Below are 15928 nucleotides of genomic sequence, written 5' to 3'. Positions count from 1 at the left end.
CCCCAATCCTACAATCAGTCATTTCTCCAAGGAGTCCTAGTTCCTTTTATTGCAGGATGGTACTAGAAGCCAAGATCTGAGTACTAGGTGTACTCATTGCCTCTGGGGTGTCATTGTTTCTAGGCTTATTCAGATGACAGAGCAAAGAAATATATCTATGTGTATAGAATCCCTCATGTACATGCATATTTATAAATATTTCTATATATGTATTTCTATTAAGCTAAACATGAGTTCATAGTGATGTCTTTAATGCTAATCTATTACTGCATGGATCATTCTAGCGTCCTCCCCTTATTTCTAACCTCCCACACCAACAGTGAGAGACTGGTTTTCACAACCACCATCCATTTAGTTCTTTCCCATGGGGGTATGGGATATAATTCTGACACTGCTATACATGTATACTGGTATTGAATGGTTAAGTAAATGGATGACTAATTTTAGGACTGGGGTAGGAACTATACAGGATGAGCCTGGAGTATTTCGTTGTGCCAGAAAGGAAGTACTCAAACACAACAAATCACAAACACACACACACACACACACACACACACACACACACTGATAGGGTATTTCAAAGGGACACAGAAACAAACTGAAAGAATCTCAATGGCCAAATCTAGAAACGATTTGAAAAAGAATATCAGATTATAACCCCAAGTAAAAAATAAATACTCATGAGTCCATACTGATATAAACAAATGTTTGAATAAATAAATCAATGAAGGAAAAGACAAATATCTTATTCAGAACAATTGCAAATAATTTATGTAGATATATTCCCCCCTCCCCCAGGAGGTAGAGCATAATTCCCCAAGCTTTGTGTCATATTATAATGACCTCCTTCCAAAAAGTACACTTTGGAAAGGGGGAAAAGTTAACTCTACAGTTGAGAAACCTAACACTACCTTAACTAGATAATCAAAGTCAACAGTGATGTCATGTTGATCGCATGTACCCTTGATATAATGAAATACTAATAGCACTTCACCTCTAGAGTTTTCTTCCCCAAACCTATAGCTCTAGTCTAACAATGAGAAGACCATCAGACAAACCACAATTGAGGGACATTCTACAAAATATCTGACCAATACCCCTCAAAACTGTCAAGGTCATTAGAAACAGGGTAAGTCTGAGAACTGTCACAGCTCAGAGCCTAAGAAGATGTCACAAGTAAATGTAATACAGTATCCTTGATGGGATTCTGGCACAGTAAAATAACATTAGGAAACAACTAATAAAATCTGAATAATGTCTAGAGTTTAGTTAATAATTGTGTATCAATATTGATTTGTTAATTGTGACAAATGTACATAAGATGCAAGACGTTAATAACGGGAAATTGGACATACATAACAATTTTCTGTATGATCTTTATGATTTTTCTGTAAATCTAAAACTATTCTAAAATAAGAAGTGTATTTAAAAGAAAAGGAATTACAGAAGGAACTGGATCATCCTAAGGGTATCACAGGGTTGCTATACCAATCCAGGATTACCTACTGCTAGATTTTTTATTGCATTGAGAAAACTTCTGTGTTGCCAATTACTCTTGATATAATTTTCAAATCCTTCCTATCAGAGCAGGAAAATGAAAAATGAGTATACTGGGTCTCAGAGGTGTGAGAGAAGAATGACAGGACTGAGAAAAGGAAGAGGCATAGAAAGAACTAAGTTCTTTCTGAAGCTGGGCTATTATCTTCTAAGAACCCAGATTCTGATATCATATTTGTGTGAGTAACTACACATTTTTATTTTTAACTGAAAGAATGATTCACCTTCCACAGCTGAAGAAAGATCTCTAATTGTTGTTGTGGGTTGTAATATGGGAAAGAAAAGGATATTAAAAAAAACAAACAAAACAAACAAACAAAAAAAACATGCTGGGCAGAATCTAAAAACAACCTGAGGTAGCAAACGAAGTTTGGTGGGGACCAGTGGGAAGAACAAAGTTGATAGAGTATTTGGGAAGGGATTTTTAAGATGTGGTGTGTTAGAAGGATAATTGGATAAAAAAGGTGGTGTCACCTCAGTCAAGAATCCCTGTGTTACCTGTGATCCTCAGAGGATTATTCTTGTCTGGATGGCTGGAAGCCCCTACCATCTGCAGGGCAAAGCGGGTGATATACCTGGCAGTCCCTTTGAGATTTTGTATATTTCTGAGCAGGGGACACAGAGGCCCAGTTCATGAGTGAATGTCTCGGAAGACTCCCCAGAAAGAGTCTGGGCCTCTTTGGTTAACTGGGTGGTTCACTAGTGACTGTCCAAGGTCAAGGATGCCACATCCACATCATCAATTAAATGGGCAATTAAGAATTGCATTTAGGTTAGAAACCCAGATACGTGTAACTGAGGAGACGCAAAATCAACAAAATAGAAATATAATGAGATCAGAAATAAAAAGCAGAATGTGGTAACCAAATAAAGCCCATGACCCCAGCAGTGGAGGTACAGTGAAGCGGAGAGGAGACTGTAATAAAATTATTTTGTTCAGGGGTTATTAAGAAGAAACACCTGAAAACAAATCACTGCAAAGAGGATTTATTATCTGTTTGCTTCTGGTTATTACTCACTCTCTAGAAGCCCCTGAAGGTCATATCTACATCATTTCCCACAGGGTTTTAATGGGGTGGATATGGAGGTGAAATTTTGGTCCCCAAATTTGACACCCTAGGAATGGAAGGGATTCTAGAGACAAACTTTCATTTTATTTCCTTTCTCAGAAAACCCCATGTCTCATTTCATAAATTAAAAACTTGGCGTGATATATTTAATTGTAATTTCTTCCTCGGCCCATGTAAAGTTCAATCTGAAACAATTTCAGAGTGTTTCATTTTAATGACTGAAATGTGTATTCAATTCCTATAAAAATCCAAAGCTCCATTCCGAATGCAGTTGACATTCTCCAGCACATCATTTAAATTTCTCCTAGTAATTTTCTGCCTTCTGTGAGACAGTGATATTACATTGCCTCAAGGCATTTTGCATATTTTGTTGATTTTAACATTTAAAGTCCTGGCGGTTTTTACTCTCTCATTATGTCCCTGTTCATGTCCCATATTTTTCTCTACTCTTCTCTAAGAAGCAGTGAGGAAGTTGAAATAATTTGTGCAAGTTTAAAAAGCAATTTCTCAGAGATGGGGACAGAAGAAGGTTTGAGACAGAAGCATCAATGAACATATCAAGAGTCAAGGAGGGCTTCCCTGGTGGCGCAGTGGTTGAGAGTCCGCCTGCCAATGCAGGGGACACAGGTTTGAGCCCTGGTCTGGGAAGATCCCACATGCCGCGGAGCAACTGGGCCCGTGAGCCACAACTACTGAGCCTGCGCGTCTGGAGCCTGTGCTCCGCAACAAGAGAGGTCATGATAGTGAGAGGCCCGCGCACCGCGATGAAGAGTGGCCCCCACTTGCCGCAACTAGACAAAGCCCTCGCACAGAAACGAAGACCCAACACAGCCAAAAATAAATAAATAAATAAAAATTAAAAAAAAAAAGAGTCAAGGAAGTTTGTTCTGGTTATGATGGCTATGAAATAACTGAATTCTTCTACCTACTATGTAGAAGTCTTCAAAATAAAATGGAAGCTGAGGTCTAGAATCACTTTCAGCATTTAGGGAAAGAAAAAAATTATAAAACCACTACATTATTTGAAATTTCTTAGGCAAAAGAATAGGAGAGACATGGGGGAAAACGGTAGAGTGCTCCAAGTCTCTGACTTTTCAAAAGTAAACTCTTAAGTGGAGAAGAAACACTTGAATGAAAATAGGAGAGAAGAATAAGCCAATCTGATCAAAAGGCAATGCCAAGAGCCATTATGCCTATTAAAATTTTCCAAATACCTCCATTCCAATGTATTAGTATGAAAAGGAAAAACCTGTGTCATATTTAAGATATGTATGTATTGTATCTTTTACCTATATATTTTCCATTGTAATATCTAGAACATGACACATGCTCCCAGGTACTTGTAAACTTTAACTAGTAGTATTCTTTGTAAATATTTTTATTTTTAATCTTTACCCCTCATTTCTCCTCATCCATTTGCTTTCTTTGGCCTAGATCTTTTTCATTTATCCATCCATTAATCCACCTATCTAACACTTACTGAGAAACTCCAGTGTGGTAGATTAAAGATGGCCACACATTCTTTGACACTTTTCAAATTGAGATCTGGTGAGGTGGCGGGGGGTGTCTATTTTCCTTTCTTTTGAATCTAGATGGGCTCTGCAAAAGCTCTGACCAATTAGAATAACTGACTGGGCAGAATTAATGTTGTTCCTTTTTTGAGCCAGGCCTTGAAAAACTGGTAGCTTCTACTTCGTATTTTTTGAAATGCCTGTCCTGGGGGGAAGTCAGTCACCTTGTGAGAACGTTAATGCCCTTGAGTCTCACTGTATGAGGAAGCCCAGGCTAACCACACACAGAGGCCATGTGGGAGAGATGGCTGATGGGCCCTAGTGACAGACACATGAGTGAGGAAGCTTTTTGAAGACTCCAGCCACAGGCCATCTGACTGCAACCACATGAATGACCCTAAGAAACAACCAACCACTGAGTCTGTCAACACCCAGAAAAGATAAAAGATATATTGTTATTTTAAGCAACTAAGTTTTGGAATGGATTATCATGTAGCAATAGATAACCAGAACAGCCATAGCCAATGTAGAATGCTGGGAGGATACAGGGAAAAGTAAAACAAGAATCTCTTTCTCAAGGAAAAAGTAGAAAAGTTTTAATTAACATCATGAGAAGTACTTTAAAAGTGACTAATTCTACAGGAACATAGAGGAATAAAGGATTAATTATAGCTATGGTCAGGTTTTGTAAATGTTCATTGTTGAAGTAAAAGAGAGGTGATTGAACTGTGTGAATTATTTAAATTCTCTGAGACGCAGTTTCCTTATTTATAAATCTTGTAAGGATTAAGTAGATTAATCATGTAAAATGCTTAAACTATGGTCTGGCGCATGGTAAATGATCAATATATGTTAGCTGCTATTATTATTTTATTATTATTATCATCATCATCATCAACAGCAGCAGTAGCAGTGACAAGCATCTCCATCCCAAGATGTAACTGAAAAGACCAATAACTCTGACAAGTTGGTTCTGCTGGCCCTTGGTGGTAAAGGAGTCCATAGTTACGCTCCTGCCTCTCACACTAATGTTCTTTTGAGCATCTCTGATCTTCAACAGCCATCAAATATTTGTATTGCTGCTAGTCACACTAGTCTGTCTAAAATCATTGTTTCTAAATGGTGCATAGAGGAAAGACACTATGGCATAATGTTTAATCCTGTTTTGCACATAAACTGGCTGTGTGACTTTCTGTGCTTCATATGTCTTATCTTTAAAACAAAAAAAATTGTTTATCTACCCCAAGAAGTTGTAGTGAGGATGAAATGGGTTAATATATACATGTGGAGTCCTTAGCACATAGTGTTGAATAAATGTTAGTTTTTTTTTTTATTATTATTATTACTATTACCGCCACTGGCAAGTGAAAATAATACAGTCCCCACTATATGCTAGCTATTTTTATATATCACTAATGAGCCATTCAACAACATTTGACCATAATTGTTACCATTTCTGCGAGAAAACTGAGGTTCAGAGACAAATTATTTTCCCACTGTCACCTAGCAAGATATTGATAAAATCACACTTTAATCCACATCTAGCTGATTCCAAATCTCTTTCCTTTTCTACTATGTCATTCCTTCTTGAAAAAATAATATTTATCATAAACAGGAATTAACACACATTCTCACTTTGTTAAGGTTGCCACATTTAGCAAGTAAAAATAAAAAATATTCATTGTTTACCTGAAATTCAAATTTAACTGGGTGACATAATTATCTGACAATCCAGTGTCTTTACATATTTTGTATATAGCTGTTAAACCTGAAACATTTTTTCTTTTTTGCTAACCACTGAAAATCAGAGATCTAGCCTTTTGACACTTATGTCTTCATTTGTTAGATGAAGTTTAGTTGAGGGAAGGAACACATTTTTGTATTAGATATATCCTACCCTTAGACCCAGAGATTATTACCCAAACAGATCAAAAGTGCTCCTTGGAGAAAGGGACTTTGTCTAACTCGAGTTTGGGTCTCCCAACACTATATATAACATATACGGGCTCTCAAAAAAATGCTCATGGAATCAAAACAGCAGTCAAGGGTTCTTAGGAGTCTTCAGAGGGAAGATGTGTGCAGTGAGAAAATGTTTAACAAATGGTGTGCACAGCAAACATGAAGCAGCAGGAACCTTGTGTAGCTGTTTGGCAAGTTAGAAATTAACAATCATCTTTCTTCTAATACAACCAGAAGAAACTTCAAATCCACTTATCCAAGCCTTAGGGGTAAATATTGTGACTACTCCCTATTCATGATGAAGCTCTAAATAGACAGACTTGACTGATACTAGCATATCTGGAATATTATATACTATGGCCAAAGTTTGATTCAAAGTTGTATTATAGTAGGAAAGTTTCTTCACCATCATCATCACGATCATCATCATCATCATCATCGTCATCGTCATCATTATCATGTGATACCTATTTGCACACTGCATCATCTTCAGGATTACATTCAGTGAGAAAATCATAAAACTAAGGAAACCTTTTGGAGAGAGAAAGAGAAGGCCTGACTAAGGTTTAGTTACAGGGAAGGACAATGGAGAACCTAAAATAAAACTACCACAAGAGACAGAAGCAGTGGATTGGAATAGAGGAAAAGGAAAAAATAAAATGTTTGATCTCTGAGCTGAAAAAACTGGAAGGAGATCTGATGCAGAATAGACTAACACTCTGGGGAAGTGAATGCATCTCAAAAACTGTAGCCCTGACAGCCCTGGCCAGTTTTTTTTGTTTGTTTGTTTGTTTTTAATTTTATTTATTTATTTATTTATTTATTTATGGCTGCGTTGGGTCTTCGTTTCTGTGCCAGGGCTTTCTCTAGTTGCGGCAAGTGGGGGCCACTCTTCATCACGGTGTGTGGGCCTCTCACTATCGCGGCCTCTCTTGTTGCGGAGCACAGGCTCCAGACGCGCAGGCTCAGTAATTGTGGCTCACGGGCCTAGTTGCTCCACGGCATGTGGGATCTTCCCGGACCGGGGCACGAACCCGTGTCCCCTGCATTGGCAGGCAGATTCTCAACCACTGCGCCACCAGGGAAGCCCCCCCTGGTCAGTTTTTGCATGGAGATCTCTTGACACAGTATCTCCGGAGGAGTGGGGTTTATCCCCTCTGCCCAGGCCAGGAATCTGCACTAGCAGCCATCAGCATGGCAAGAAGAGTGGAATAATCCAACTACATCTCTGTGAACTTGATCATCAATGATGATACTTATTTACTGTGGACAATTCTTCTGTTTTATGTGATCTTGTGTAATTTACTTAACATCTCTGTGCCTCTATTTTCTCACCTGTGAAATGAAGTTAATAATAGCACCTATTATTCACTGCATGTCTGTTATATAAGCTAAGCTTAAAAGCAATGTAATAAATTCTTGCTGTTAATATTACCTATTTTTCACTGTAAACACTGCATTATGCAGTGACAACACTTTATTGTAACAAAAGAAGCTGTAGCCTTGGGAACCCAAAACAGTTTTGGCTTTGAACTTCTCTGACACTACACTGAGGGATGAGAGGGAGCTTCCCTCTTTGAAGGCCCATCTACCTGGGACAACAGGAGGAAGCACTCAAGCCTTGCAGTCCACCCCTATAATTCTCAGGCCTACGGATCCACCAGAGTGCCAGATACCATATAAAACCAATAACATGGTGGGTGCAGAGCATTCTCCAATCTCAGGGCATACACTGGGGGCCGGTACCAGCTCTGAGATCTCGGACTGAACAGCACTGGCAAACCTGGCCAATGCTAAACACACAAGATTCCTGAACATGGAAGGGGAAAAGGGAGTCTCTGACAAGGGCAGGCATCTGTTTGACCTTTATGCTTTGGTCACCACCTCAAAGTAAGATACTCTTCACCCAATTAGGCGCAGAAAATACAGACATACCTCAGAGATACTGTGGGTTCAGTTACAGACTACCACAATAAAGCAAATGTCACAATAAAGGGAGTCACACAAATTGTTGGGTTTCCCAGTGTATATAAAAGTCATGTGTACACTATGCTGTAGTCTATTTAAAGTGTGCAGTAGCATTACACCTAAAAAACAGTGTACGTGCCTTAATTAAAATGCTAACCATCACCTGAGCCTTCAGCAAGCTGTAAACTTTTTGCTGGTAGAGGGTCTTGCCTCGATGTCTACGGCTGCTGACAGATCAGGGTGGATGGCTGCGGTAATTTCTTAAAATAAGACACCAGTGAAGTTTGCCGCATCTATTGACTCTTCCTCTCACGAACAATTTCTCTGTAGCATGCAATGCCATTTGATAACATCTGACCCATAATAAAACTTTCAAAACTGGAGTCATTCTTCTCAAACCCTGCTGCTGCTCTATTAAGTAAGTTTATGAAATATTCCAAATCCTTTGTTGCCATTTCAACAATCTTCACAGCACCTTCACCAGGAGTAGATTCCATCTCAAGAAGCCACTTTCTTTGTTCATCCATAAAAAGCAATTCTTCATCCATTCAAGTTTTATCATGAGATTGCAAGCAATTCAGTTGCATCTTCAGGTTCCACTTCTAATTCCAGTTCTCTTGCTATTTCCACTTCATCTGCAGTTATTTCCTCCAGTGAAGTCTTGAACCCCTCCAAGTCATTCATGAGGGTTAGATCAACTTCTTCCCAACTCCTGTTAATGCTGATATTTTGAGCTTTTCCCATGAATCACGGATGTTCTTAATGACATCTAGAATGGTGAATCCTTTCCAGAAGGTTTTTAAGTTACTTTACCCCAGTCCATCAGAGTAATTACTATCTATGGCAGCTATAGTCTTATGAAATATATTGTTAAATCATGAGACTTGAAAATCAAAATCACTCCAAGCTTAATCCATGGGCTGCAGAATGGATATTGTGTTAGCAGGCATGAAAACATTATTCTCATTACACACCTTCATCAGAGCTCTTGGGTGACCAGGTGCAACATCAATGAGCAGTAATATTTTGGAAGGAATCTTTCCTCTGAGCCATAGGTCTCCCCAGTGGGTTTCAAATATGTAGTAAACCATGAGGTAAACAGATGTGCTGTCATCCAGGCTTTGTTGTTCCATTTATAGAGCACAGGCAGAGTAGATTGAGCATAATTCTGAAGGGCCCTAGGATTTTTCAGAACGGTAAGTGAGCATTGGGTTCAATTTAAAGTCACCAGGTGCATTAGGCCCTAACAAGGGAGTCAGTCTGTCCTTTGAAGCTTTTAGGCCAGGAATTAATGTCTCCTCTCTAGCTATAAAAATCCTACATGGCATCTTCTTCCAATATAAGGCTGTTTTGCCTACATTGAAAATCTGTTATTTGGTGTAGCCATTCACGCAGTAAAGCATGCTTTAAATTTTTAGCAACTTAAATATGGTTGGGGTTAGAAGTTTGATAACAGCATCATGTAATATTTGCTCTTTTAAAAACATCACAGAACAATTCTCTACCCTTTGAGTAGACCTTGGTTAAATTGCAAGTAATTTATTTGGAAAAATAAAAAACCAAAAGAACAGAAATAATTCTATATTTGTCTTTCAACATTTTCTTCCTCCTGATGATTTATCTTAGTTTTGTTTTGCTGACTCACCACTTCTTTGAGTGTTGTGACCTTAAGGCAACTACTTTACTGTTTTTTGCTTTTTTGTTTTTAGAAAAATCCAGTCTCTTGGTTAAAGCACATTCACAGTGGATTATTTTCTTTTCCCCATCAGTTCTCAATACAAATGCAGTACATTTCATAAAATGACAGTACCCACTGCTCTTTTCAACACTTTCAGAAATACATTTAGTGGTATGTTTGTGGATGACAAAATGATGTCAACGCATTTATCTGTCTGCCTTTCTACTAAGTTGTAGATCAATGCAGGGCATTTGATGTATACCGTGTATTATAAGTGCTGTCCTCAACACTTCTGAAAATGGGTTATACCAAAAGCTTTAAGCATGAATTCATGACACTCTATTTAGAATTGGAAATCCACAAATTTCAGACTAGCTTATTCTATATTGATTCTCCTGTGGAAGAGATATAATGTTTAGAGACTACGTTGGCTAGAATTTTCTCTCTTAAAAAACAAGCAAACGAACCAAATAGCAAAAATCATTTTTTGTTTCAGAGAAACCCTTACAAGTGTTCCTAAGAACAAATAAATAAGACTCATCAAATAGGACTTCTATTTCTGCTTCTGTTTATGATGTGTGATATATACATGCATGTATATGTATATATACATACATATATACATATGTCTATACGTATGTCTATATGTATGTATGTATATACCACACACACATAATTTTGAAGGTGCTGGAGGACTGCTGAAGCACAGAACTTGAGGAGCAAAGTCCTACAGCCACCACATAAGTAGTCCAACTGCCCTGAGGCCACCACGCTGTAAGAAGCCCAAACTAGACCACATGTAGAACCCATATGGAGATACTCAAGACTACATGAAGAGAGAGGCCCCAAGATTACATGAAGAGCCAGTGCCCAGCTGTTGCAGCTTCCACTGTTCTTGTTTCACATCACTGACTGCAATTTCATGGAATACCCTGAGTTGAACCTTTCCAAATTTTTTACCCACAGAAACTGTGAGAGATAACAAAATGATGATTGCTGTTTCAAGCCACAAAAAGAAAAAAAAACAAAGGAGATGAAAAACATACTTCCTTCAGGGAATCTGCCAATTTCTGGAACACAGTGAGAGACCAAGATTCTGGACAACGGGTCTAGTCAGGGGGCAACTGCAAGGAGGCAGAGAACCCACAGAGAACTTCTGAAAATATCAAGGTGCTGAAGAGACAAAACTCGGAGTTCAAGACTGCATGCAGCCAATATTCAAAACTAACAGGTAGGTTTTACATTTTATCAGCTGCTCTTTTCACATAACATGCACAAAAATGGCTAAATGGAAAAAGACTGATCATAGCAAGTATTGGTGCGCATGTGGAGCGACTCAAACTCTCATATGTTGAAAGTGTTACAGCCACTTGCACGTCTATTTGGCATTCAGTATCTACTAGTGACAAATATGTATATTCCACTCCTAGATATAAACTTGGATATACACTTAGCAGAAACAACTACATATGTTCATGAAAAGGCATGTACACTAGTGCATAGCAGCACTCTCCTTAAAAAAGTAAAAAAGGAAACAATTCAAAGGTTCATCACAGCAGAATGAATGAATAAATGATCTTACATTCATACAATGAAATGCTATGCAGTAATGAGAGTGAATGAACTCCTTCTACATGGAATAGCACAGTTTAATCTTACAAACATTATGTTGATTGAAATAAAGCCAAACACAAAAGAATTCCTTCTTTTTGATTTCATTTATATAAAGCTCAAAAATAGGCAAAACTAATCTATACTGTGAGAAGTTAGGATAATGACTACCTTGGAAAGCATAGTGACTGGAAGTGGTCATTAGTGGGGTTCTGGGACGCTGCCAATGTTCTATTTCTTGATCAGGTTGCTGGTTATATGGGTATTTTCTCTTGGTGAAAATTTATTGAGCTGTACACTTATGATTTGTGCATATCTCTAATAAGCTATATGTCAATAATTATTCTTTTAAAAATAAGATCTTGCTCCTATACTTTCATTGGTTTTCATTCTGGGAACCCTCCAGGTTTTCAGTGAACAGCTATGAACTATCCCATCCTGGCTCTGGCAGGCGGAGGAAAAGTAATCATTTTGAAATACATCTGGAGCATTCTCTATAACAAAGGCCTACTCTCCAGGGAAAAAGACTCTACCAGCGACTTACCCTAGGTAGAAGGAAGGGTCTTCACCCAACTCCAGCTCCCTCTAGCCTTCCTGTCTCACCTAAGGGGGAAAGAAGAGAGCAAAGAAACACTTATGAAAGTCAAAACCCAGGGACACAGGCCCACTAAATGACTGACTTTTAATCATAAGATTATAGATCACTTTTCCACCCACACACCCTACTACCACACCAACAGAACTCCAGTATAATAACAATAGATAACACTGAAAGAGCTGCAAGGTGCAGACTTTATCTAAGGAGGAATTCTTAGGGAAGCTTCCAAAAACAGGGAGACAAAAACAAGTACACTCCAGGAATCTGAAGCCAGTGGCACCTACGGCTAGAGCAAACATTAAACACAGCCCAACCTCTAGCCAGATTAACATAGAACCTCACACTAAGGGCCTGTTTATAATTCCTATTATCTCATGCCTGACCTTAAACAAAAAAAATCACAAGACAAGCTAAAAGGCAAGAAAAAGGAAGATTTCCAGGCTGGACCAATATATATTTTTAATATACAGTATAAACTCTCTCCTGAATAACTGAATTAATCTACTCGATTCAAGGTAATTTTTTTCTTCATTGGGCATACGGCTTAGTTATCTGTTTGAGTTATAAATAGTATCACACTTTTGGAGATTGTAATACTGAATTTAATTAACACATTTTCTGCTAACATGCTGAATAACATTCTTTACCTCAGATCACTGCTCAAATGTCACCTCATCAGTGAGTCCTTACATCACTTAAAATAGCAGCACTTCTCCACACCCCTGATCCACTCCCCCTGTTTATTTTTCTTCATAGCACTAATCTTTATCTGACACATTATAAATCTTATTCGATTGTTTATTATTTCCCTCCCCCCGCTAGAACATAAGCTTCACGACGGCTGATTGTTTCATTACCTCTCCCCAAAGTTCCTATGACAGTTAAGTGTTTGGTAAATATATGTTAAGTAAACGAACAAACATACACTCCATCAACATTTATTTATAGTGAAATAAAGATACCAGATTATACGATGGTGGCTCACCCTGATTGAATTCTTACCGTGTACGAAGAACTGTGCTTGGGACGGCCCACGGGCCGTCGGGCGCGCGGTGGCTCCAGGAGCCAGGGGTGGGTGCAGGACGTCACCTGTACAAGGACACGCTTCTGAAGGACCAGTACTGCATCCTGATCCTGGGTCTGGACGACGCCGTGAGGACTACCGTCTTGGAGCGGTCAAAAACCCGGTTTCATAAGAACTCCAAGGGGATGATTCTGTCCAAAATCACCACCACCGCGGGTCTAAACCTCGGCACTGTGGACGCAGGAAAGGCTCGCCTCCTGCTGCGGGGTTTGGGCGGGGGGGGGGGGGGCGGGGCAGGAAGAGCTGCAGTCCTTGTGGGACAAGGACCAAGCAGAGGGCCACGGCGTCCTCTATGTCATGGCCTCCACGGAGGAGGAGAGACTGTCCGGGTCCAAGCGTTGGAGAAGATGGTCACGAGCGAGGCGCTGGGCCGCGTCCCCATCCTGGTGCTGGCCAGCAAGCAGGACGTTGAGACTTGCCTCTGGATCCGCGACATCCAGACCGCGTTCAGGCACTGCACCTCCAAGACCGGGCGGGCGCGCCAGCCTGACCCAGGCCTGCTCGGCCCTCACAGGCAAGGGGCTGTGCGAGGGCGTCGGTGAAGCGCGTCGTGCGGAACGTGCGCCGGCCGCCGGCAGCAGGACGTCACGCAAGCGCAGCCACGCCCCCTGGCGCCCACCGCTCATCCCCAGAGCCGCGGGAGCTCTTGCCCGCCCGGTGCCACCCATCCTGGGGCCTGGGGTTGCTTTGCCTTGTGATTTTTCCATTTGCTTTGTTTAAAAAAAAAAAAAAAGTGTGTTAAACAGCTATAGCTTTTACATGGATTACCTTATTGAGCTTCACAACAACTCTCTATGTAGGTACTATTCTTATCCCTTTTGCAAATGAGAAAGCTAAAGAACAAAGAGATAAATTATCCACCATACCCCAGAGATAAATTGAATTTCTTTTTTATCTTTCAGAATTTTGTCTAAATTACCAACCTTATAAGTCATAAATGATAGGAACCCACTCAGCCTAAAGAAGGACCAATATACACATCTCTGAGGGGCTTTTTTGAAGGTATGGCAAACAATTCTGCCATCATCAGACCATCACCCACATCCAGAGAAGACCAGAAGTTTGGAAAGGGTTTCTTGGAAGTAAAAATAGTTGTCTTTTCAGATAATCATTACTAGGTTGAAGAAAAGGGCTGTGGCTTTTCCCATCTTCCTTTCTTCTTTTCACATCCCTCTTCTCCTCAAGAGCTGTGCTGTCCAAGAGAAGAATCCAGAGATGCTCATCTCACTCCCATATTTGCTAAGCGTCAGAAACTCATAGACCCTCCCAAGCTCACTGCACCAAGCTGGGGTGCAGTGAGAGAATTCTCAGTAGCTTAACCTGTGTCCTCTGGAGTTTGGGAGCACACACAGACATAGAATCATATACCTACCTCGTATCTGGATAACGCTGAAGTTAAGTGAAGCAGCCCCTTATTGCAGGGCCTGAAGGTAGGGAGCCATAAACAGTCACAACTCCCAACAGTCTGCCATGACAGAGCCAGGATGAATCTATGTTGAAGGTCCCCATTTATGAAGGTGGATGGCTGGCGCAGTGGAAGCTCAAAAGTGAGAGACTGTGGAATAAACCCACCAGGTGTAGGGTCTGAGTTGGGCATGACAAGATGTCAGCCGGAGAGGACATCGTCGATATCATTAAACCATGCGGTGCGGAAATCCCCACAACTCCGCCAAAGAATGAAATGCAGCACAAGCTGGCATTTGGGTGTCTGTCCCAGAGCAGGCATTGACAACCTATCAACAGTAGCCAAGAGAAAATAAAATTGCAGGACCAAAGAAGTATAAAGTAAATTAAAAGCTTACACTTTGGTTCTAATCTCTTTTCTCCTTCACTGTGCTGCTTCAGATTTCTTTCATGTCAGGTAAGAGGGAGGAGGAATAAATGAATAGGCCCTCCACTAATTCAAGACCACAAGCCCTAGGTCAGCGTGAGTTAGGATAGGGAAGGGAGTTGCTTTTAAAAACTGGATTAAGATGTAAGTCATGTTGTAGTCTGTTGTGGAACTTATAACACATAAACTCCTTTTAATTGAAAGTTGTCAGGAAGCTATGACATCTGTCTGCCCTTCTTCATCAAGGGATGAAGAAGACTAGATCAAACCAAACAGGTTGAAAGCAATAGTGAAGAAAAATTAAACTTTCCTGCTTGTACCCTACCAAGATTGGATTATTCTGTAAACATGTTACAATGATAGCACTCGTACTTTATCTAGCCTTAATATATCCAAAAATAAATAATTGAAAAGGAATATAACAAAATCCTCATGATCTCTAAACACACTGAAATATGGCAAAATCTGGGCTAAGAATCCATTTCGTATTTTGGTACCAAGGGTCTAAATTTGTAGTGTCAGTCCTGGCATAAATGGGTTATTTTTGACACAGATTCCACAGTTAATCTCAGTGAACCAGTTTGCATCCGCCCCAACAGCAATATGTGGAATCCGAAATACGCGGTAAAGACCAACACAACACAATAGAGAAGACACAGTGTATCTAATCTGCTAAGATACCATAAGATTATCAAGATTATGTATGAAGGGATAGCAAAACACCTACTTAGACAACAAAATAATAACCACAATCATTGATTGAGTGATGTCAGTCACCATACAAAATACTTTTCTTAGCTCATTTAATCCTATCAACCCATGAGGTAGGTTCATTATCTTTCCCATATATTTAAATATGAGGAAACTGAGGCATAGGGAAATTTAAAAACTTGTTTGTCATCCAGCTATTAGGTATCAGATAGGACTTGAAACCAAACATTTAGGATGCAGTCTATGCTTTCTCTAATTTATATGTAAAAGAGATGTCTCAAGTGGCAAAATGGAACTACTTAAAATTCTTTAAAAGTGGTTATGAAATTACAAGAGAGTTCCCCTGTGTT

The 15928-nt window shown here is 39.7% G+C and overlaps 1 pseudogene; it reads left to right on the top strand.

Moving 5' to 3' along the window:
- The first annotated feature begins 13068 nt into the window (after nt 1-13068).
- On the top strand, nt 13069-15495 carry LOC118904982 (annotated as a pseudogene).
- Nucleotides 15496-15928: the final 433 nt, after the last annotated feature.

Source organism: Balaenoptera musculus, chromosome 12, assembly GCF_009873245.2.
Source record: "Balaenoptera musculus isolate JJ_BM4_2016_0621 chromosome 12, mBalMus1.pri.v3, whole genome shotgun sequence".
Classification (NCBI taxonomy): Eukaryota; Metazoa; Chordata; class Mammalia; order Artiodactyla; family Balaenopteridae; genus Balaenoptera; species Balaenoptera musculus.
The sequence above is the reverse complement of the archived record's forward strand: the minus strand, read 5'-3'. Positions and strand labels throughout refer to the sequence as shown.